This window comes from Chelonia mydas, chromosome 3, assembly GCF_015237465.2.
Source record: "Chelonia mydas isolate rCheMyd1 chromosome 3, rCheMyd1.pri.v2, whole genome shotgun sequence".
Taxonomy (NCBI): Eukaryota; Metazoa; Chordata; order Testudines; family Cheloniidae; genus Chelonia; species Chelonia mydas.
In genome coordinates this window covers 45492253-45516750 of record NC_057851.1, presented here as the reverse complement: position 1 = coordinate 45516750, position 24498 = coordinate 45492253, and the positions used below count along the sequence as shown (strand labels likewise).

The following is a 24498-nucleotide window of genomic DNA, read 5'->3' as shown; positions in this document are numbered from 1 at the left end:
CATGATACATCCTAGGACTGCATTAGCCTTTTTCACAGCTGCATCACATTGAAGGCTCACAGTCATCCTGTGATCAAACAATACACCCAGGTCTTTCTCCTCCATTTTCACTTGCAACTGATATGTCCCCAACTTATAGCAAAACTTCTTTTAGTCCCTAAATGCATGACCTTGCACTTTGTACTATTAAATATCATCCAATTTCTATTACTCCAGTTTACAAGGTCATCCAGATCGTCTTGTCTGGTATTCCAGTCCCCGGTATTGGCAATACCTCCCAACTTTGTGTCATCTGCAAATATTATTAGCACACTCCATTTTTTTTTTGTGCCAAGGTCAGTAATAAAAATGTTAAATAACATTGGTCCCAAGACTGATCCCTGAGAAACTCCACTAGTAACCTCCCTGTAGCCTGATAGTTCACCTTTCAGTATGACCTGTTGTAGTCTTCCTTTAACCAGTTCCTTATCCACCTTTCAGTTCTCATATTAATCCCCATCTTCTCCAATTTAACTAATAATTTCTCATGGGGAACTGTGTCAAGTGCCTTACTGAAATCTACTGCATTCCCTCTGTCTAAAAAAATCAGTTATCTTCTCAAAGAAAGCTATTAGTAACTTTGTTACCACCTCTTGAATACAACAATTGAAACAATTGTAGAAAAATCTACTATTACTTTCTATAATTTAGGCTACTTACTTTTTGAAAAAAGAAAAGGATTACTTGTGGCACCTTAGAGACTAACAAATTTATTTGAGCATAAGCTTTCGTGAGCTACAGCATCCGATGAAGTGAGCTATAGCTCGTGAAAGCTTATGCTCAAATAAATTTGTTAGTCTCTAAGGGGCCACAAGTACGCCTTTTCTTTTTGCAGATACAGACTAACATGGCTGCTACTTTGAAACCTGTCATTACTTTTTGAAGTTCACTAAGCTTGGAACAGATCATTTAACTTTAGGAAACATTGGAACAGCCATTTCTTATCTTAATCACCTGTTAATCACTCTGTTTATAAACAAAATTCTGACTCCCTGCCTCAGGGGCACAAGCTGGAAGCAGCATGTCTCCTCTGCAGAACTCATTGCATTGCACACTCAGGCTGCCTGCCTGAGGCTTGCAATCTGGGGGACAGTGCTCTCCCATGCCCCACCCCTGTCCCCCAACTCCTCCCTTCTATGCTCAGTACTTCCTATGATTAATTTCCAAGTTCCATACAGTCTGCAATTTCTGATGAAGCGAGATTATGAAAAATAGACAGCAGGGTTTGTTAAAATGTAAAATAGTCAGGACCAGCATTAAGTTTTGCATGTATAGCCCTCTGTCTAGTTGAACTGCACAGAAAAATTGCATACAGTTTTACCATACTAGGAAAGACGGCAGGGATCTTGACCACACGCTACCAGGATACCTCAGACAAGCCCTACAGGTGGCTAGTATAACAATGACACATGCACTTTGGATAAGATGCAGCAAGTATTTGCTTTGTTTTAAACCAACCAATTTTTTAAAAAAAGTTTATATAAATGTTCAAATTACACAGCAAATCTAGCAACTTCTCTCGTAATTTTCTTTCCACACAGTCCTTTTATGCCAAATTCCCTGGAACCTTCTGGATCATTTTCCTGTAGCCTCTGGCCTGAACTCTAAGTGGAGCTGTTTGGATAATGGCAGCCCTCTTACTAATTACAACCACAGCTCAGCATGTTCCATCTTACTTGCACTTGAGAGAAGAACTGATGGAAAAGGGAAAATTTCTTCAGAAGTAGAGAAAACAGAGTTAAAACTTCAGTAAAAATAGGGGAGAGACAGAACACAATAGAATTTAAAATATAAGCACATTGTAATATTTGAAATCAAAGAGTCATCATCTGTATGAAGAAAAGGAGTACTTGTGGCACCTTAGAGACTAACCAATTTATTTGAGCATAAGCTTTCGTGAGCTACAGCTCACTTCATCGGATGTCTGGATGTCTCGTGGGCAGGCCAAGTCTGCTGTACTGCCCAGGTAGGTTGGAGACTGTGCGGATCAGCTGACACAGTATCCCTAGCCCAGTTAACGTGACAGCCTGTGGTGGATTTAGAGTTAGTGGGGCCCCCTGGCCCTGTGCTCAGCTTCATTTTTGGGGCCCCTCCTTGGGACCCAGCCAAGAAAAAGAACAGTCTCTTTTATCTCCTCCCGCCCCCATTTTTCATTCTTTTTTTCTTCATCCTCCTATAAGTAATAGCAAGTAAATGAAAATAAAGTGAGGTACTTTGATTGTTCTTGTAGTCTAACTTATTTTTCCACAGACCACTTGAAAATCATGGAGGGTCTCAACAGACCACTTAATGATCTTTCCAAATATTGTAAAAAAAAAAAAAAAAAAAATGGGGTGTGGGGTCTGCTAGGACCAGGAGCTAGGGTGAGGGAGGGGACTCAGGGTTGGGGCAGGAGGTTGGTGTGTGGAGCGCTTACCTGGGGCAGCTCCTGTTTGGTGAGAGGGGTGCAGGTGGGAATGAGGGCGGGTGGATGCAGTAGCTCCCGTTTGGTGCTCTGGATGGGGGTGGGGATGTGTGGGGGGGTGCAGGAGTCAGGGCATGGGATGGGGGGGGCTGGGTATGTATGAGTCAGGGCAGGGGGCTGGGGAGGTGTGAGGGGAGGTGCATGGGGCAGGGCAGGGGGCTGGGTGTGTGTGTGGTGGGGTCAGGGCAGGGAGCTGGGGAGGTGTGTGTGGGAGGTGCAGGGGTCATGGCTAGGTGTGAGGGGGTGCAGGGGTCAGGGTGGGCAGAGGGCTGGAGGTGTGGGTTGGGGTCATGGGGGTGCTTATGGCAGGGGGCTGGAGGGGGTATGCCCCAATTCCAGCCCCTTCCCCAAGGCCCTGCTCCCGCCTCTTCTGCTCCTTCCCGCCGGAGTGGTGAGTGCCCTGAGGCTCCGCTCTTCCCTCTCCCTCCTGCCAGCAAACGGCTGATTGGCGGCAGGGAGGGGGGAGGGGCAGAACGCAGCATGCTGGGGAAAGAGGCGGGGGAGGAGCTTGGCTGCTGGCAGAGCCTGTCCTGCTGCAGCAGAAGCCTGCAGCATCAAGCTTCTGTCCCCACAGGGGAGAGAGGAGGTGGAGAAGAGGGGGCCAGGCCCCCTTTGGTACTGCTCTGCACAGCACTGGTGAGGTCTTAGCTGGAGTACTATGTCCAATTCTGGGCACCACACTTGAGGAATGATGTGAAAAAATTGGAGGGAGTCTGGAGGAAAGCAACAAAAATGATAAAATGTTTAGAAACACTGAGGTACAAGGAAAGGATTAAAAAAGGGTATGTTAGTCTTGAGAAAAGAAGACTTAGAGGGGACCTGGTAACAGTATTCAAATAAGTTAAATGCTGTTATAAAGAGGATGGTGATCAATTGTTCTCCATGTTCACTAAAGATAGGACAAGAAGTAAGGACAAGGGCTTACTTTTAAGCAAAGGAGATTTAGGTTAGATATTAAAAAAAATCTTTCTAACTATAAAGGCATTTAAGCACTGGATAGGGAGGCTGTGGCATCCCCATCATTGGGGGTTTTAAAGACAGGTTGAACAGATACCTGTCAGGGATGGTCTAGGTTTACATGGCTTTCCCTCCGTGCAGAGGGCTGGACTTGATGACTTCTTTAGGTCCCTGGCAGCCCTACATTTCTATGATTCTTTGATTCAGAAAAAGAAAGGCATGACTTCTGCACAAAGTGAAACAGGAGCTACTAATATATCACCTAATCTTTTTAAAAAAAAAAAAAAAAAAGTCTTGAGGAACTAAGGTACTTGAAAACAGAACTGGAAGAGAGAAAGCGAGATATACCAGAAGATTCATTTGGAATTTGTATGAAAGAAGAATGGACAAAAAGTCATACTGGAAGCCAAAGCGAAGAAGGTTGAAGATGCTGATACATAGCATATCAAGAGACCAAGTAGCTGAAGAATAAAAAGAGTGCTTAAAAAGACTCAATAAAATACAGGAAACATTTGATGGATTTCCAGAAGAAAAAATAAAAGGTATGTATGTAGAGACTGCGAGTGAAGTGCTCAACCTAACTGAAAGGGAGTTCCCCTTGACTTTCAATATGAGTTGGGCACCTAACTCATATTTGTGGCTTTTAAAATTCTCCCCTTTAAGAACAAGTAAGGACCCAGTGGCAAAAATTAGACACAGAAAAAATTAAAACTGCTGTTGGGGAAGTGCTGGCTGTGGGTTGACAGTACAACAGAGAATAGACAGAACCAGGAAGAAGAATACATCCTGGTTCAGGGTCACTTAAAGACACCAGGGGAAACAAACCCAGCTCCGTTCTTCATGGGATAAAGTTGCTCAAACCACCAGAAATCATAAAACTCCGATAGTAAAATGCCTCCAAATCACAGCAATCCACTAATAACTAGGGCCCTACCAATTTCACAGCAATGAAAAATGTGTCATGGACCATGAAATAAGCCCTGCCCTGTGAAATCTGCTCTCACTGAAATCTAGTTGGGGCTGGGGCACTTGGGCTCAAGGCTTCTACCCCCACTCCCAGTGGCTCCTGGCAGTGCTCGGGGCTTCCACGGTGGGGAGTGTGGGAGGGGGGTCAGGGATGGGGCAGAGGGTTGGGATGCAGCGGTCGGGGGGTGGTGAGGGCTCCGGCTGGTGATGCGGGCTCTGGGGTGGGGCCAGGCATGAGGGGTTTGAGGTGCAGGCTGCCCCAGGGCTACAGTGGGGAGAGAGGACTCCTCCCAGCTCTCTCTCCCGGCAGCAGCACCTGGGCTGTGGGGGAGAGGTGCCTCTCCCCACTGCGGCAGCTCCGGGGCTGGGGATGCAGGATAGGCACCTCTCCCGCAGCTGTGGCAGGTCTGGGGCTGGGTTGGGGCCTGGTGAGGGGCGCCTCTGCCCCCGGCTGTGGCAGGTCTGGGGTTGGGCTGGGTTAGGGTTGGGGGAGGGGTGCCTCTCCCCGCCTCAGCAGGTCCAGTGCTGGGGGAGAGGCATTTCTCCTCACTGGAGCCCTGAGTGCCTGCGCAGCGCTTAAGAGGCTGCTGCACAGCCGTGTGGCTGCGCAGCTTAGAGTGAACTTAGCTTACAACACCACAACACCTTGACATTTCAGATGTAAGCATCTGAAATAGTGAAATTGATCAATTTAAAAACCCTCTGGCAGTGAAATTGACCAAAATGGTCCCTGAATTTGGTAGGGCCCTACTAATAACCTATGAAAACCTGATTCCTGTATAATAATTTAAGATGAGTGGATAAGGAGCCTCTTGCTTTTGACTATTGCAAGGAAAAAACATTTGAAGAAATTTTGCTAATATACTTTTATAAGAACCAAACAGTAGAGTTTTATGTTTTATTCCATGGTGAGTATGTAAAGAATAGACAGAGAAATGTAATTGTGTTTCTCTTTGCTGCCTGTGACTTTATTGTGAATCCACTTACTGTGAAGAGGGGACCCTATGATTATGGAGTACTCATGACTCACCTTCTGAAATGAAGGTTAGTGACATCTTCTGGGAGAGTGGGAAGCTAAAACGCAGATTTCCTTAAGGAGGTCAAAACAGGGGGAAGGGACAGCTGCACCTAATTTTCAGAATCACAGGGCTGTGTTCTAGGAAGACTGCTTGTACTAGGAAAACACCTCCTCTCCATTTCCTGAGAAATTACTGCAAGTATATACACATCTTTTGTTTGCATGTTTTTATATTTTGACCTTGGCTGAATAGGCAGCCCAGAGGAATTGGGGGCCTCTGTTTACTTTAGGTTGGTCTCTAAATATACCTTTCTTCAAAAGAGCGGTTTTCCTCTATAGCTAAGTAAAATCTTCTGTTTGTGAGGAAGACTTTTGGAACTGGGGCCAATACTGTTAGAGAAAACTGCAGGCTACTGGTGCGGCTAATTAAATAGCAACCTGTACCTGTGTGTGCGCATGGATTTATCTTTGATGAAACAGTATAGTGATGAGTTGTCCATGTTTCATTTCGGTGTACCTGGCTGTAGCTGGAAAAAAGGTGCCATTCTGCTCTGTAGCCATCCTGGGAGCTGCCCAATAGATACTCCTGGGGGAATTCTGCATCAAAAAATTAAAAATTTTGAGCACAGTATTTTAAAATTCTGCAAAATTCTGCATTTTTTGGTCAAAATAATGCAATATAATCCAGCTAGTTTCAATTATTTTGGTAATTTATTTAAATTACAATACAATGGATGGAGAATAGAGTGGGGAAATCCTCAAATTGGAGGAAATCCTCAAACCCCCTTTGTCTAATAGTAATGTAGCTAGTATTGGCCCTTTACTTCTAATTATTAATCAACAAATATGTGCAGCCATATGCTCAGTGTTACATCATAGGCAACTGAAGAGCATGGAAGGCAACTGAAGAGTAAGGGCTGGGGACTCAAACTCAGAATTTATACTGGCTACTGACCATCTCCAAATAGGTCAGTAGCAAACAGTTCATGGAACACATTTTGATAGGAAATTTTTTCAGTCCAAAAATTTAGATCAGTTCTAATCACTAAAGCACCATAAGCATTTATAAGGCCACACTATCCTTTACAGTAAGGCTCCTTTACACTGCTCTGGCAGTGTAAAGGAGCCTTAAAAGTTTTACACCTGTTTTATACTCCTGGGGGAATTCACTAAGAACAATGGGAACAATTCACTAAGTAGGCAGGCTGCTACATTCTCCTCTGCCAGAGGGAACAGAGCCTGTCCTATGCCTACCTCTTCAGAAATACACCAAAGCTCTGCCCCTCCATGCTGAGCATACTGCAATAGCGAGTGAGAGGGACAGAGTCTCTCTCTCCCTCTCTCTCTCTTCCCTCTGGGTGCCCAAGCTGACCAGTCTGCATTGCCAGGAAGTGGGTGCATGACTGCTCTTGCTGCTTCCCTTTGCTTCCCCATCAGAAGTCATTTTTCTGCAGGTAAGCAAAGAAATCTGTGGGGGCCATGAATTCTGCGGACACACAGAATTCCCTCAGGAGTAAATAGAGCTGGATGACGTATAATTCTGTTACAAAATCCCAGTGCTATGCATACAACAGGAGTCTGGGTACCCCTCAAAATATCAACCATTCACAGTTCTGGACTTATTTTGCAGTGTGTCTAGATGGGCAGATAAATCTTTGAAAATAGACATTTTTTTGCTCCCACAGAACTGTAGGCACATACAAGTTGCACTGTACATAGATGTAAGCTTCTTTTGAAAAGTTGGAACTCTCCCCATCAGCTTACAAATATTCTCATCCTGAAACTGTGCCCAGAAAATAAAAAGGGTTGGAAACTATGGAGTGGAGTTTGTAGGGAAATAGCATCATGCCACACTAAGTAACAATGAAATACCATTCAAATATTAGTGCTGAAAAGAAAATTGACCTTTTAAGAAAATGTATAGATATTTTAAGTCACTGATCTTAAATAAGAACTTAATGTAAGAATGGCAATACTGGGTCAGACCAATGGTCCATCTAGCCCAGTATCCTGTCTTCCAACAGTGGTCAATGCCAGCTGCTTCAAAGGGAATGGACAGAACAGGGCAATCATCAAGTGATCTATCCCTTGTTGTCCAGATCCAGCATCTGGCAGTCAAAGGCTTAGGGACACCTAGAGCATGGGATTGCATCCCTGATCATCTTGGCTAATACCCTTGATGGACCTATCTTCCATTAATTTATCTAATTCTTTTTTGCATCTGTCATAATTATAAAGGGAAGGGTAACCACCTTTCTGTATACAGTGCTATATAATCCCTCCTGGCCAGAGGCAAAACCCTTTCACTTGGGTTAAGAAGCTAAGGTAACCTAGCTGGCACCTGACCCAAAATGACCATTGAGAGGACAAGATACTTTCAAATCTGGAGTGTGTGTGTGTGTGTGTGTGGTGGGGGGGAATAAAGGGTTAGTCTGTCTGTGTGGTGCTTTTGCCGGGAACAGATCAGGAATACAGATTTACAACTCCTGTTAAGTTAGTAAGTAATCTAGCTGGAAATGCGTTAGATTTCCTTTTCTTTAATGGCTGGTAAAATAGCTGTGCTGAATGGAATATGTATTCCTGTTTTTGTGTCTTTTTATAACTTAAGGTTTTGCCTAGAGGGATTCTCTATGTTTTGAATCTGATTACCCTGTAAGATATTTACCATCCTGATTTTACAGAGGTGATTCTTTTACCTTTTCTTTCATTAAAATTCTTCTTTTAAGAACCTGATTGATTTTTCATTGTTCTTAAGATCCAAGGGTTTGGGTCTGTGTTCACCTGTACAATTTGGTGAGGATTCTTATGAAGCCTTCCCCAGGAAAGGGGGTGTAGGGCTTGGGGGGGATATTTTGGGGGAAGACGTCTCCAGGTGGGCTCTTTCCCTGTTCTTTGTTTAAAACACTTGTTGGTGGCAGCATAGGGTTCAAGGACAATGCAAAGTTTGTACCTTGGGGAAGTTTTTAACCTAAGCTGGTAAGAATAAGCTTAGGGGGTCTTTCATGCAAGTCCCCACATCTGTACCCTAGAGTTCAGAGTGGGGAAGGAACCTTGACGGCATCCAATTATAGTTTTGGCCTTCACAACATCCCCTGGCAACGAGTTCCACAGGTTGACTGTGTGCTGTGTGGAAAAAATACTTCCCTTTGTTTTAAACCTGCTGCCTATTAATTTAATTGCATGACCACTGGTTCTTGTTTTATGTGAAGGGATAAATAACACTTCCTTGTTCACTTTCTCCACGCCAGTCATGATTTTATAGACCTCTATCATATCCCCCCTCAGTCCTTTCTTGCCTAAGATGAATAGTCTCGGTCTTTTTACTCTCTCCTCATACAGAAGCTGATCCAGATCCTTAATTGTTTTTGTTGCTCTTCTCTGTACCTTGTCCAATTCTAATACAGCATTTTTGAGATGGGATGGCAAGAACTGCATGCAGTATTTAAGGTGTGGGTGTACCATGAATTAATGTAGTGTTATTATTACTTTTACTGTTTTATTATCTATCCATTTCCTAATGGTTCTTAACATTCTGTTAGCTTTTTTGACTGCTGGTGCAGATTGAGTGGATATTTTCAGAGAACTATCCACAATAACTCCAAGATCTCTTTCTTGAATGGTAATAGCTAATTTAGATCCCATCATTTTCTATATATATTTGGGATTATGTTTTCCAATGTGAATTACTTTGCATTTATCAATATTGAATTTCATCTGCCATTTTGTTGCCCAGTCACCCAGTTTAGTGGAAATCCCTTTGTAACTCCTCGCAGTCTGCTTTGGACTTAACTATCTTGAGTAGTTTTGTATCATCTGCAAATTTTGCCACTTCACTGTTTACCCTTTTTTCAAGATCATTTATGAATAAGTTGAATAGCACTGGACACAGTACAGATACCTGTGGGACACCAGTATTTACCTCTCTCCGTTCTGAAAAATGACCATTTATTCCTACCCTTTGTGTCCTGTCTTTTAACCATGATTCATGAGAGGACATTCCCTCTCATCCTATGACTACTTAGTTTGCTTAAGCGCCTGTGATGAGAGACCTTGTGAAAAGCTTTCTGAAGGTTCAAGTATGCTATATCCATTGGATCATCCTTGTCCACATGTTTATTGACTCCCTCAAAGAATTCTAATAGATTGGTGAGACATGATCTCTCTTTAGAAAAGCTGTGTTGACTCTTCCCCAACAAATCATGTTCACCTATGTGTCTGATAATTTTGTTTTTTTACTGTAGTTTCAACTAATTTGCCTGGGAACTTTGCCTGAAGTTAGGCTTACTGACCTGTAATTGCCACCCTTGGAACCTTTTTAAAAAATTGACATCAGGTTAGCTATTCTCCAGTCATCTGGTAACACAGGCTTATATAAGTGATAGGTTACACCACAGTTACTAGTTCTGCAACTTCATATTTGTGTTCTGTCAGAACTCTTTAGCACCTCAGTCATCACGTGGCTCCACTGATTGTTTGGCAGGCTTCTAATGTGCTTAAAAAAAAATTGCTGTTAGTTTTTGTGTCTTTTGGTAGTTGATCTTCAAATTCTTTTTTTGGCCTGTCTAAATGTACTTTTACGCTTGACTTGCTAGAGTTTAGCTAGTCCTTTCTATTTTCCTCAGTAGAATTTGACTTCCAGTTTTTAAAGGATGGCTTTTTGCCTGTAGCCACTTTTTTTTACTCTGTTGTTTAGCCATGGTAGCACTTTTTTTGGTTCTCTTACTATTCTCTTTAATTTGGGCTATATATTTATTTTGAGCCTCTATTACGGTGTTTTAAAAAAGTTTCCATGCTGCTTGCAGGCATTTCACTTTTGACTGTTCCTTTTCATATCCATTTAATTAACTTCCTCATTTTTGTGTAGTTCCCCTTTCTGAAGTTAAATGCTATGGTGGTAGGCTTCTTTGTTTTTCTCCCCTCCACCCCCGGATGTTAAATTTAATTTTATTGTGATTACTGATACTGGGCAGTTCAGCTGTATCACCTCTTGGATCAAGTGCATTTCAGCTGCGGGGTGTCTGGTGCCCGCCACAGTCTTCTGGGAATAGGAATGTGCTATTCCCACAAACAGGTTGGGGACTACTGCCTTATGGGTTCCGGGAGTAGCCGCTCCAAGAAGCGGTCAATGATGGTGTCTAGAAACTTTATTTTTGCATCCTGTCCTCAGGTGACATTTATGGGGATAATTGTGAAATCCCCCATTATTACTAAGTTTTCTATTTTTGTAGCCTCTCTAATCTCCCTGAGCATTTCACAGTCACCATCACCACCCTGGTCAGGTGGTTGGTATTATGTTTCTACTGCTATACACTTATTATTCAGGCATGGAATTTCTATCAACAGACATTGTATGATACAGTTTGATTCATTTAAGATGTTAACTATGTTGACTTTATGCTTTCTTTCACATATAGGTCCACTCCCCCACCTGCATGACCTATTCTGTCATTCCTATATATTTTGTACTCTGGAATTACCATGTCCCATTGATTGTCATCATTTCACCAAGAGTCTGTGGTGCCTGTTATATCAATATCCTCCTTTAATACCAGACAGCTCAAGTTCACCTGTCTTAGCATTTAGACTTCTAGCATTTTTGTACAAGCACTTATAAAATTTGTCCTGTAATTGAATGGGACTCTTTTTCATTTGACTATTTCTCTTCAGTTTCTACCTGTACTTTATCAGTTTCTATCCTCTCCTCTTTAATAAGATAGAGAATCCTGTTTAATAGATACTCCCGTTGGGATATCTCTGTCCAAACCACATGCTCTTCCGCACCTGTCTGTTTCCCCCCAGCCCTTGGTTTAAAAACTCCTCTACAACCTATTTAATTTTACATGCAAGCAATCTGGTTACATTTTGGTTTAATTGGAGCCCATCGTTCCTTTATAGGCTCCTCCTTTCACAAAAGGTTCTACAGTTTCTAATAAAGTTGAAACCCTCCGTCCCCCATCATCTCATCTACGCATCGAGACCCTCAGTTCTGCCTGGCCCTGCATGTGGAGCTGGAAACATTTAAGAGAATGCTACCATGGAGGTCCTGAAGTTTAATCTCTTACCTACCAGCCTAAATTTGGCCTCCAGGACTTCTCTCCTACCTTTCCTATGTCACTGATACTTCCTTTTACGATGACCACTAGCTCCTTCCCAGCATGGCGCATAAGTCAGTCTAGATGTCTCGAGAGATCCACAACCTTCACACCTGGCAGGCAAATTCACCATGTGGGTTCTCCCTGTCATCACAAACCCAGCTATCTGTATTTCTAATGATCAAATCCTCCATTCTGAAACCTATCTTGAAGCATCTCTTCTGATTTTTAAAATTCATGGTAAGGTGGGGGAGATAACTCTTCTACTCTGGAAATGAATAAACCTGGAAATAGATAATTCAGTTGTGTATATATTTATTGCTGTTTGAAAACCTCCTTAATTATCCTTGAAGATAGTGCCAGTCACTTCAACGATGAAATATTCATATGTCTTTTGTGATATAGATGTAATGCTCTTTTTCCAAGGAAGACTGATATGTTTTAAGTACTATTTATTTGTCATTTTTCTTTGTGTGTTGTGAAAGGATTTGCACTTTTTATGTAGGCATATTCGACATTTGTTTGGTCTTAGCTAATATTAAAGGATTTTATAGCAAAACAATGTGAATTATTAGAAATATTTCTTTACTGAATAAGAAAATCATAAGTCATTGGGTGTTGAGTATTGGTGGCTGCATTACAACTAGTATATTTAAAATAGCAACTGTTCTTCTATTAGACAGTAAATAGGCAACTCTGCCAACAAAATAGATATGTTTTAAGAAGATTGATTTTGCTTTTTATTTCAGTCATAGCTGAGCAGGTTAGCTTCAGATACATTTAGTCTGCTCAGAGGGCCATGATTCTGTACCTCTAATGCTGTAATACCCTGAGAGCTGAAGACCTGACTCTTTTTTTTTTTTTTTTTTTTTAAACACATGTTTAAGGTAACTTTTGTTTAGCTTCAAAGAGTACTGTATAAACGTTAATTTTAATGTGTGTTTGCCTTCCTACAAAGATTGAAAATATAAAAAAATCCCTTTGGTTTAATTGCTAAATGTCTAAATTCCATCCTGCCCAAATGAGTTAATTGTGAATCACACTGTGTTGTAAACCATACAAAGAATAGTACATATGGTATGACTAGAGAAGAGGATAACACGTGTTAATATACGGCTAAAAATGACAAACAACTTCAATCAAGTGAGGTTCAATTTCCTGTGGCACTACCGAAGGAATAGTGGAGTGCACAGCAGGCCATATACTATGCTCTGGATTTAGGTATTACACATCAGAGGATGAGTTAATTCTTTGGCACTATACAAAACAATTTTGAATTGATTCATGAAATTTATACAAGTAACTAGTTCTTTGTGTAGATGGCTAGAGCACGTTGAGAATTTGAGTTACTATCTAAATCCTAAGAGCGATAGAATTGTAGTGATCTGTCAATTCAAAGTGTCTTTCAGGGCAGCCCCTGGGGATTTTTGAGTTCAGTGAAGAACAGTGGTTCTCAAACTATTTATCACTGTGGCCACATATGCAGCTCTCTGTGTTATGTGGGCCGCATCCACACAATATATATATATATATACTGCATGTATGGCCCTGAGGATGTCACATGGGCCGCAGCAGCTGTGTGCTGATTGGGCTGCAAGCAGCCCAGGGGCCGGAAGTTGAGAACGACTGGTGTATAGTCTCTGGCCCTGTCAGAGTTAAAAGAGCCAAAAAGATGGAACATTTTTCTGTGACTTTGTTTTATTCCCTTCATTCAGTTTCTAAGTCCACAGGATGAGCTTCCTTGTGTGTAGCATTTCCCAGGTGTGATGTTCCTTCATGGCCCACCTGATTTTGATAGTTCTTTTGGATGGGTGGCAGTGAGGGGAAGGGATGTGAATGTGATGATTCCCCTGCCTGAATTCACAAATTCAGAGCAAACGTTTTCAAAGTTATAAAGCACAACTTACATATTTTCTTATAGCATGGAATACAGATACTACAAGTGAGATGAATGCATGCAGCTACTTACAAGGATTTCATACAGTCTAAACACTAAATACATTCTTATAAGACTAAAACCTCTTTTGAGCAAAACTAACATACAGATGAACCAGTCTGGTCTCCAGCTATAAATTTGTTGATTCTCACCTTATGCCTGCAGCCTGGCCAAGAGCTGTGTTGTAGTAGCCAGGCAAGGTACTAACAAACTTCAACAGGACTTTATTTTTTAAAGTGGAAGCCTCTTTTCCAAGCTGCTGCTGCACCCTCAGTAGCTCTCCCTCAGTCTCTTCAACTCCTCCCCACTCCTTCCTGTTTCCTGTCCTTTCAGACTCCCAACAGCCAGTGCTCCCAATTCTAATAATTACAAGCAACATCTAAACACCACATTCCCTCCTCTCTTAAGAAACTCTCCCAATTACAATAAATGTTGTTCTAACCACAGGAACAAATAGGAAACAAGGCATTATACTGTTGACAGAGTTATTACACTAAAAACACTATAGATACTACATAACATAGTTTCTAGTCCAGACAGGTGGTTGTCTGGGCCTGATAGGCCGTCTCTCAAGCTCCAGTTCCAGTGCAATGTCTTGTTGAGTTGATACTACGGTGAAGTCATCCAATGCAGATTGGGGGTTGGCATAATCTCCTCTTGGTGCATAGGCAGGTGCAAGATAAGAAGCATTCCATACCCGCCCATCAGAAAGTCGATAGGTGTAAGGTCCCTTCTTCTCTATGATTTTAAGAGGAGCTGTGAATTTATGGTTCCCTTTGCGTAAAATTCCAGGTTTTCGTATTTTAACGAAGGAACCACACTGAAACTTGGGTTCCTTAGCACCCCGCCGCTTGTCTGTGAAAGCCTTATACTTCCTCAGGTTGTGCCTTTAACAATCCAGCAATGTTCAGTTTAGTATTCATCTGTTTCCATGCAGTAACTCTGCAGGTGATCTTTGCGTTGTGGCATGTTGTGTAGCCCGGTATGCTTGCTTTTCTGCAAAGGAGTCACAGCCTGGACTGTGCCTCCTGTATCCATGCTCATTATTTTGGCTTCAGCTGTAGCTGACTCAATCTGGGTAGCAATGGTTATTGCTTTTTCTAGTGTAAGTTGTGGTTCTAGAAGTAAATGTTCTCTTACACGAAGCATGGTTGTTTTCTCAATGAGCTGGTCTCTAGTCATCTCATCTGCCATATTCCCAAAGTTACAAGTTACAATCAAGTTACTCCTCAGGGAAGCAATATACTGCATTATAGTCTCCCCTGATTTCTGCTCACGCTGGCGAAATCTGTAGTGATTAGCTACTACATTCACTTTTGGTACAAAAAAGTTCTTTAATGCAGTGAGTGCAGTCTCATTTATAGTCTGCAAGGGGAAAAGTGTAAAATATACCCTGCCCTTCTGCTCCAAGGCAGAGCATGCTTTCTTACTTCAGAAATCTCTGTGAGACTTATCTTCTTGCAATCAATGCTAAACATATGGATCCAGGCAGTAAAAGCAATTGGAGGCTCACCTGGGCTTTGCAGAAAGGGTGCAGGTGGGTTCAGAGGCAGAAGAGCCGTCCTCGTTGCCAAAATGTTGTTGTAGCCAGGCAAGGTACTAACAAGCTTCAACAGGACTTTATTTTTAAAGTGGAAACCCCTTTACCAAGCTGCTGCTGCACCCTCTGTAGCTTTCTCTCAGCCTCTCGGCTCCTCCCCCCTCCTTCCTGTCCTTTCAGACTCCCAACAGCCAGTGCTCCCAATTCTAATAATTACAAGCAGCATGTAAACACCACAAGCTGGCATCTGGCTTGCCAGTGTCACAGTTACATATAAAACAAAATCATAACATGCTTTCTAGACACTAAACTTAACCAACAGGTTAACCTCTTGTCTAAAGAAATGTGTCTCACCCAGTGTTGTCTTCAGTATTTTCAGACAAGCCTGGTTGAAATCCCACTTTCATGAAGCATATCTGCTATCCAATTATTTCCGGGTGAGGGATGCTGAGGTATTTTTCTCTGTCCCCCAAATAAAGTAAAGGTACTTTTCCCCTCACTGTTTTTTCTCTTCCTCTTAGTTTCCTTATCTTCTGATAATTCTTCATCTGTATTCAGTTCAGACTGGTAATAGGAGACAAATTGTGAACAAGAGAATACTTAATTTATATGTAAACAGACAATGAAGAAACATCTCTTGTCTGACAGAAAATCAGGTTTTCACCTTTGCTGGTGACCAATACAGACTTAAAGAACATTTTCAACATAATGCCATACACAACATCCAAACATGTTTAACAATGATATTGATGACCAGTGTGAAACCAGCCTTTATTTGAGACTTCACATGGCAATCTTTGGTGAACTAGAATGCACGTAACAGACTTAGGAGATTCTTAGGAGAGAACTGCTCTGCATCTCCTTACCAGTTAGCATTAAGATGTTCTTTGGTCACATCCTCCCAGTACCATTCCTTTTTTTTTTTTTTTTTTTTTTTTTTTTTTTGAGAGAGAGAGAGAGAGAGAGAGGTGGAGGGGGAGCACTGGATCTAACATAGCATTCTGTAATGTGGAACAGCCATTATTTAAACTTTTATTTCAGGTTATGTTTGTGCGCATGCTTTTTGTTATTGTTCGTATAGTTTTATCTGGAGGCCCAATCCTGTAGACTCTTACAACTGGCTACAGTTGCCCGAAATAGTCCCATTAAAGTCAATAAGAATACTTAGGTTCCAGTACTGCAAACTGCAATACATGTGCAGGCTGCTGTGTTTGTTTAGAGCGTGGTGTGGGTGTAGCTGTTCACCTAGGCATTATAATTTGAAGGATTGGGTCTTTACGTGGTAAGTACAATGCCTGGTTGGGTATGATCCTGCAGATACTAGCGATAAGATTCTTGAGATAAATACCATGTTCTCTTTTAATTTTTTTACAGCGTTGAACACACCATAGGTGATAACTGCTAAATGTGTATTATGCTCATTAGTGTTGTGTCACAAAACTTTATAATAATTTTTATCTACTTAAAGACTAATGCAATTTTCAAAGCTGACTAGGGCATATAGTCACATAACTCCCATTTATTTCGATGGCAGTTGCATGGCTAAATTCCTAGTTGTCTCTGAAAATTTCAGCCTAGATTCTTAGTATACGGTGTTATAATAGCCGTCCCTGTTCCAGGATATTAGCGAGACAAAGTGAGTGAGGTAATAACTTTTTATTGAATCAACTTCTTTGGTGAGAGAGACAAGTTTTCGAGCGTACAAAGAGCTCTTCTTCAGAAGCTCTGTGTAAGCTCGAAAGTTTCTTTTTCACCAAGAGAAATTGGTCCAGAAATTACCTCACCCACCTTGTCCCTCTAGATTCTTAGTAATTATTCAGGGTTTGAATCTGCTCCCATTCGCTGGGGCCTGGATAGCAGTCTCTGCCTCAGATACGCCTCACTGGTCGCTTGTCACTCCTTCGGTCACTCATCGCTCCTCAGCCTTAACCAACCTCCTCCCTGTGCTGAGGGGACCTGGAGCCTGGTTACGTAGCTCCGGGGTTAGAGCAGTGGTCTCGGAATCCAAGGGCTGCATGTTCTTATGGACTGACTTTGTATGATGCTAAGTACTTTCTGGGAGGTACTGAGCAACTTCAGCTTTCACTAGTCAATGAGCACTCAGCATGTCTCAAAACTAGACCTTTTGTTTTGTTTTGGACAAATTCTACCCTCCAAACCACACTGTAGTTTAGATTAATTGTAGTTTAGGGGTAAGGGAGCAGTTTTAGACCACTTGCACAATTTTTCCAAATATTACTTTTCTAAAACTATGGCATTTCACCTGTCATGAGGAGTGCAAGTGAAAATTGATACTGAAATGATTAACCTCCACAGTCCTTCTTTATGTGGAATCAATCACGAATTCTATGTGTAAGTTATATATGTTCAGCTGTACTAATACAAGGCTTCCAATGACAGTCTCTGAACTAGAGTGTCCCAAGTGATTACAATGGTTTTTAGAGTTTTTATTACTGGACCCAAGAACTGTACCCATTTTTCCCTGACCACTCTGACATTTAAAAAATAATAGTACCTCTGAGCTTGAATAAAAGCTGAAATATGTTTGAAAATGCATTTGGCACCTTTAGAAATGTCAGATTTTTGGCATGAGCAACATACCATATTCTTTACACTTTTTAAAGAACACAGAATAAAAACCACTTTTCTAATTTTTGAGAGGGTTACAGTATTCTACAATCATACATCTGCTTATGGACTGAGGCATTCCCTCTCATCTATGTCAAGTAAAGGAAGCAGTGCTACTGCACAGAATAGACAGCATGTCACAGCCTACTGGAGTTGTGTGCCATCTCCTTGTTTCTTTCTTTTGAAATGTACCTGCTTGAGTGAACAGTAAACATTAGTTAATGGAGACTACGGAAGAGGAATTACATGTGTTTTATCCATTTTGAGAGATATGACCTTTTTGGAAAACATCATTTGCGATAAGGTAGTATCAACTTATTTTTATGTTTCCCAGATTTGCCCAAGGACCCACATCACAGTCTAGTACATATGTCTGACTTTGTCACACACTAACAGCTACAAGAGAGGAGTGGAAGGTAAATACAGTAGAACATCAGAGTTACTAACAACCTCCATTCCCGAGGTGCTTGTAGCTCTGAAGAAAATATTACGGCTGTTCTTTGAAAAGTTTACAACTTAACATTGACTTAATATAGCTTTGAAACTTTACCATGCAGAAGAAAAATGTTGCCTTTAGCCATCTTAATTTAAATGAAACAAGCACAGAAACCGTTTCCTTACCTTGTCATATCTTTTTTTTTTTTTTTTTTTTTTTTTTTTAATTTCCCTTTATTTCTTAGTAGTTTTCATTTAACACCATACTGTGCGGTACAGTATTTTCCTTTCTTTGGTCTCTGCTGCCTGATTGCATACTTCCAGTTCCAAATGAGGTGTGTGGTTGACCAGTCACTCTGAAACACTGGTGTTCATAACTCTTAGGTTCTACCTTATATCAGCCCTAGAATGGTATTAGGCCCTGTTCCCTATGAACTGAAAAGAGGTTTAACTGATACACCTGATTCCAACTAAGGGAGCTGGTGACCTTTAAAACCCCTTTTTCTTTTGAGGGAGGGAGGAGGAACAAGCTGTAGCAGGGTTAATAGCAGCAAGGAGAAATGGCTTCTCCTGGATGCAAGGCTACTCTCCTCCCTATAGGGGAAACAGCCAAGTCTGGCTGTTTGGGGAAGGACTGGGCTCCAGAAGCCAGCATACTAAGGTGACACCCGAAAGAAGGAGCAGGGAAAGGTATTTTGTGTGTGTGTGTGTGTGTGTTATGAGTGTGTGTCCTTTGTTTGGCTTAATAGAGTTACTTGGGCCTACCCTAAGGCCCACTTTGTAAATACTGAAAAATGAACCAGAGTGAAGAATGAAAACCTCTGGAGTAGGACTAACTTTCTTCAGGCCCCCTGTGCCAGAGGGAGAAATGGTGGGGCTTATGAAGCAAAGGAGATGCCTTGCCCAATGAGCCAAACATGCTATTAGTACCATGACTGTGCAACTGTAGTAGAAGGAAGCGTTTCTCAAATGAGGCCACTGTGGCCGCATGTGGCCACCAAAGGTTTTTCCTGCGGCAACAACAGCCTCCTGGGCAGAGATGGGCAGGGGGCAAACCAGCAGCCCTTCCCTGCAGCCCCCTGCTTCCGGCTTCAGCCACTGGACTCTGGGGGCAGGCTTCAGTTCAGGGCAGTGGGGCTTCAGGAGGGCTGGCCTTACTAGGCACTGTGGTCAAGAAGCAGGATGAAGCTGGGGTGTGAGGCTGCAGAAGGGAGCTTAGAACAATGCGGGTAGGGGGGAGGGGAAGGGGGAGCAGCAAGGCCTGGGGGTAATAGGGAGCCCATGGATGGTGGGGGGCGGGGGAAGGCAGCAGGGGTTAGAGATGATAGGTGGGGGTGGGAGGAGGAGCAGAGGCCAGATGCACCAAAATACAATTGTACATGATTTTTATTACTAAGTCTGCAAAAGGTGCCCTACATAAATCAGTTACAATGATTTGGATGTGTATAGAATCCTAGGACTGGAAGGGACCTTGAGAGGTCATCTAGTCCAGTCCTCTGCACTCATGGCAGGACTAATTATCTAGACCATTCCTGCCAGGTGTTTGTCTAACTTGCTCTTAAAGATCTCCAATGATGGAAATTCCACAACCTCTCTAGGCAATTTATTCCAGTGCTTAACCACCCTGGCAGTCAGGAAGTTTTTCCTAATGTCCAATCAAAAACTCCCTTGCTGCAACTTTAGCCCATTGCTTCTTGCCCTATGAGGACAAGTTCAATGACTTATGAGGAGAGGCTGAGGGAACTGGGATTGTTTAGTCTACAGAAGAGAAGAATGAGGGGTGATTTGATAGCTGCTTTCAACTACCTGAAAGGTGGTTCCAAAGAGGATGGATCTAGACTATTCTCAGTGGTAGCGGATGACAGGACAAGGAGTAATGGTCTCAAGTTGCAGTGGGGGGGATTTAGGTTGGGTATCAGGAAAAACTCTTTCACTAGGAGGGTGGTGAGACACTGGAATGCGTTACCTAGGGAGGTGGTGGAATCTCCTTCCTTAGAAGTTTTTAAGGTCAGGCTTGACAAAGCCCTGGCTGGGATGATTTAATTGGGGATTGGTCCTGCTTTGAGCAGGGGGTTGGACTAGATGACCTCCTGAGGTCCCTTCCAACCCTGATATTCTATGATTCTATCCTCAGAGGTTAAGAAGAACAATTTTTCTCCCTCCTCCTTGTAACAACGTTTTATGTATTTGAACACTGTTATCATGTCCCCTCTCAGTCTTCTCTTTTCCAGACTAAACAAATCCAATTTTTCAATCTTCCCTCCTAGGTCATGTTTTCTAGACCTTTAATCACTTCTCTGGACACTCTCTCCAATTTGTCCACATCTTTCCTGAAATGTGGCACCCAGAACTGGACATAATACTCCAATAGAGGCCTAATCAGCGCAGAGTAGAGTGGAAGAATTACTTCTTGTGTCTTGCTTACAGCATTCCTGCTAATACATTCCAGAATGATGTTCGCTTTTTTGCAACAGCGTTACACTGTTGACTCATACTTAGCTTGTGGTCCACTATGATCCCCAGATCCCTTTCTGCAGTACTCCTTCCTAGGCAGTCAGTTCCCATTTTGTATGTGTGCACCTGATTGTTCCTTCCTAAATGGAGTACTTTGCATTTATCCTTATTGAATTTCATCCTGTTTACTTCAGATCATTTCTCCAGTTTGTTCAGATCATTTTGAATTTTAATCCTATCCTCCACTTGCAACCCCTCCTAGCCATTATTTAAATCACTGATGAAGATACTGAACAGAACCGGACCCAGAAGTGATAACTGTGGGACCCCACTCATTATGTCCTTCCAGCATGACTGTGAAACATTGATAACTACTCTCTAGGAACGGTTTTCCATGCAGTTTTGCACCCACCTCATAGTAGCTCTGTCTAGGTTGCATTTCCATAGTTTGTTTATGAGAAGGTCATGCGAGACAGTATCAAAAACTTTACTGAAGTGAAGATCTACCACATCTACCACTTCCCACGTATCCACGTTACCCTGTCAAAGAAAGCTATGAGATTGGTTTGACACGATTTGTTCTTGACAGATCCATGCTGACTGTTACTTATCACCTTATTATTATCTTCCAGATGTTTGCAAATTGATTACTTAATTATTTGCACCATTATCTTTCTGGGTACAGAAGTTAGCTAACTTGTCTGTAATTCTCTGGGTTGTTCTTATTTCCTTTTTTATAGATGAGCACTATATTTGCTCTTTTTCAGTCCTCTGGAATCTCTCCCATCTTCCATGACTTTTCAAAGATAATCGCTAATGGCTCAGGTAGCTCCTCAGTCAGCTCCTTGAGTATTCTAGGATGCATTTCATCAGGCCCTGGTGACTTAAAGACATCTAACTTGTCAAAAGAATTTTTAACTTTTTCTTTCCCTATTTTAGCCTCTTCTACCTCATTTTCACTGGTATTCATTATGTTAGACGTCCAATCACCGCCAACCTTCTTGGTGAAAACTGAAACAAAGAAGTCATTAAGCACCTCTGCCATTTCCACATTTTCTGTTATTGTTTCCCCCCCCCCCCCCCCACACCGCGCTTCATTGAGTATATGTGCATATTTATTTGTTTCTCCTAAAGTTAGTCAAGTATTTTAGGAAAACTTGTCAGAGCAGCAAGAGTTCGTGGCCGCACTCTGTGGCCGCCAAAACTTTTGTTATGAGAACCTTTATAGTTTCAGTGATTAGTGTATCAAGACTTCAGACACATTTGTGGTGAGCTCAGTTCCACCCCAACTTCCCTCCTTTCCCCCTCTCTCCCCCCCTGGCACTGACTTTCTGTGGTATTACAGACCCCTTATGTGATTATAAAATGCAATTAAAAAAAACATTTTGGAGGCATTTTGTAACTTTAACTTGATGGCACCTGTCATAAATATAAAGGGAAGGGTAACCACCTTTCTGTATCCAGTGCTATAATCCCTCCTGGCCAGAGGCAAAACCCTTTCATCTGTAAAGGGTTAAGAAGCTAAGGTAACCTCGCTGGCACCTGACCCAAATTGACCAATGAGGGGACAAGATACTTTCAAATCTGGAGGCAGGGGGGAACAAAGGTTCTGTCTGTCTGTGTGATGCTTTTGCTGGGAACAGATCAAGAATGCAGCCTTACAACTCCTGTAAAGTTAGTAAGTAATCTATAAGTAATCTAGCTAGAAAATGCATTAGATTTTCTTTTGTTTAATGGCTGGTAGAATAAGCTGTGTCTTTTTGTAACTTAAGGTTTTGCCTAGAGGGATTCTCTGTGTTTTGAATCTGATTACCCTGTAAGATATTTACCATCCTGATTTTTACAGAGGTGATTCTTTTACCTTTTCTTTAAATAAAATTCTTCTTTTAAGAACCTGTGATTTTTCATTGTTCTTAAGATCCAAGGGTTTGGGTCTGTGTTCACCTGTACCAACTGGTGAGGATTCTTATCAAGCCTTCTCCAGGAAAGAGGATATAGGGCTTGGGGGGGATATTTTGGGGGAAGACGTCTGCAAGTGGGCTCTTTCCCTGTTCTTTGTTTAAAACGCTTGGTGGTGGCAGCATAGGGTTCAAGGACAATGCAAAGTTTGTACCTTGGGGAAGTTTTTAACCTAAGCTGGTAAGAATAAGCTTAGGGGGTCTTTCATGCAAAGTCCCCACATCTGTACCCTAGAGTTCAGAGTGGGGAAGGAACCTTGAACGCACCTAATTCTGGCTGCTTGGTATGCATAGGAATATGCTAGAAACATATGGGCAGAAAATTTTTGCCCCAATTTTGGCTCCCCGAAAATGTGTAGAGAGGCAGTTCCACAGGCCTTCTGTGATGAGAACTGGAGGCACAATCAGAGGTGGAACCTATGTATCCCAGGTGTGGTCCACACACTTAATTCATATGCCACCTGTTCTGGCAGTGGCCACTGTGAATACCCTCTTCCTGCTTAGATAATCTATGCAGTGAGCTGTGTTTCTGGTCACTGCTGTCAGAATTTGACTACATGTTAATACTGTTTTTGCAGTGTGTTTTGCAGTGGCTAGAGTTTTTTATTCCTGCCTCATATATACTTGAGTCTTGTGTGGTGTTTCCTCTTCGGATTTCTAAAGTTTGGGGTGAGAAGTTCCACACACCATTTTTCTGCCCATTAAAAATGTTTGATTAAGCGAACACAAGATTGTAAAAGACTGTTCAAAGCAGATCAAAATCAGACTGAACGTTTTAAAAGGTTTGCAAATTTCATAATAGACTTTAGTTTATCTGGATAACTTTCTTTGTTTTAAGAAAAATCTGACAAGTAATCTACTTCAGCTCTGATATAACTAGGCTATTGTGAACTGATTTCTGTCACTCAAGGCAGAAGGTTGCAGTTCCCAGCCAGGACTAGACAAATCATTTTCACAAATATTCTTGTCCTCCTTCAAGGAAAAAAGAATTTGGAGGAGCAGGGAGCTAATCCTGCAATATTGTGGGGTGGCCAAATAGAGGTATTGCAGATAGTCCTACAAGTTTTGCTTGATTGAATGGATATGCAGCTGGATCTTGGAGAAATGCTAGTAGTCGTTTTAAGGGGCAGGCCTCTTTAGATGCTGTTGCGTGCTCAAGTAAAAGTTCTATTCTGCCTGAGCCTAAAACCTTTTCTTAGGTATAGAGATACTCCCTAAAGGTTATACCCATGCGAGCAAAGCAAACACATTATGTGTTGCCAACCATACAAACCTCTCCTTCAAAGCAGTTTGCACATAGATGCTCAAACCTGCACTCCAGATTGAGAAGAAAACGTTGCAAAAAGTCTCAGTGTTGCCAACTCTCATAATTTTAGTGCAGTTGCTGTGATATTTTTTGTTTTGCATAAAACGGCAGTTCCTACGCTCTTGTGGTGATATGAGTCTCAGCTATCTTTCTCTTTTCTTTCTTTTTTTTTTTTTTTTTTAAAGGAAGTTTCTAGCCCTCAGAGTTGCACAGCAGAGCTTGAAAACATGACTCAAAGGCTCCAAAGGTCTCAGAAATGAGAAGGCAAATAAAAAGAACCGCAAATGTGTTATTTGTTTAACTCATGATTTTTAAGCCACTCATGTTTTTTGGGGCCCGACCCATATGTTTGAATGTTTGGGGTTTTCAATTCTGTAGATAACAAAGCTGTCCCATAATCACAGGAAAAGATGAGATCACGCTATGACAAATCTACACTTTTATAGAAACGTTTGTATTTTGCTCCAGCAAAATAAATGGAGTATGTTCAGTTTGTGCAATATGAAATCAAGGGCAGGGAGGAAAATAATCTCTACTAGGAAATATTGTTAATTTTAGCTGCTATTTGGTGCAACCTGCTTCATTCCGAAGGCTAAAAGTGCTGTTCAGGAGCTTTTTTTTTTTTTTTTTTTTTTGAGCTCCATGGATACATCTTCTTCTGTGGATACACCCTTGCCAGAGAAGAATTTAATTCTTGCAGAAACT

General features: G+C 41.9%; 1 protein-coding gene across 3 annotated transcripts in view; it reads left to right on the top strand.

Annotated features, from left to right (window-relative positions):
• The window catches only part of LOC102937775 (collagen alpha-1(XXI) chain), a 193904-nt gene that overhangs the window by 5771 nt on the left and 163635 nt on the right, over window positions 1-24498 (top strand). Inside the window, exon 2 of one of the 3 annotated variants that reach the window (XM_043542389.1) lies at window positions 3768-4002. The exons of 1 other annotated variant lie outside the window; for it this stretch is intronic. The gene's annotated coding sequence lies outside the window, so the exon portion shown is untranslated. Of the gene's footprint in view, window positions 1-3759; window positions 4003-24498 lie in introns of all 3 variants that reach the window. One more of the 3 variants, XM_043542388.1, reaches the window with a different exon arrangement.